Genomic DNA, 938 nt, shown 5'->3' on the forward strand with positions numbered 1-938 from the left:
ACTGAAGTTGGAGTTCTACGGGGGACCCAGTAGGCTCCCCAGTCGGCTAAGGACTGGGCAGTCCTTGTGTGCTGCTGCTATGCTCTTGGTCTGCTGGAGGATCAGGGAATGGTGATCTCGCTAGCTGCCTGCGCGGCTTAAGTAGGCGAGCGCTGTGTAAGCGCGCAGGGAACGAAGGGAGCCCGCTGTCCAATGAGTGCGGACAAGGCGGCGGACCTGGGCATGCCCAACCTGGGAAGTACGCTGAGCTTCAGGTTGCGGGGTCATGCTACTACAATATATATACATATATATATGCATATGTGTGTGGGTGGGTGTATGTATGTATATGTAAATATATTTTTATGTATAAATATATAAATATATCTATACTCATACATACATATATATATATATATATATATATATATATATATATATACATGGTAGAAAAACCCACAATGTAAAACTAGATTTATTGAAAGTGAGACAACAGTTTCGGAATCCACCTGGATTCCATCCTCAGATCTCAATGTATATATACATATATATATACTAAAGATAGATATATACATAAATTAATATTTATATATACATATACCTAGACACACACACACACACACGTACGGACACACATGTAAACACACAGACATTCATATATAAATATATACGTATATATATACACATATATAAATATATATACATATATATGTATGTATATACCTATGTATACACACACACACACACACACACACACACACACACACACACACACACACACACACACACACACACACACACACGCGCGCGCACACATACGCAACCACACACAAATAAATACACGAGGTCACAAGCGACAACAAATTATCTCAAGGACTTATGGCTCAGGATATTTACTCAGGGTTGACTCCCGAAGCCTTTCTCATCTTATAGATGCCACAAGCAGTGGATTGTTTTGT

The sequence above is a fragment of the Penaeus chinensis genome, chromosome 15, assembly GCF_019202785.1.
Source record: "Penaeus chinensis breed Huanghai No. 1 chromosome 15, ASM1920278v2, whole genome shotgun sequence".
NCBI classification, from domain to species: domain Eukaryota; kingdom Metazoa; phylum Arthropoda; class Malacostraca; order Decapoda; family Penaeidae; genus Penaeus; species Penaeus chinensis.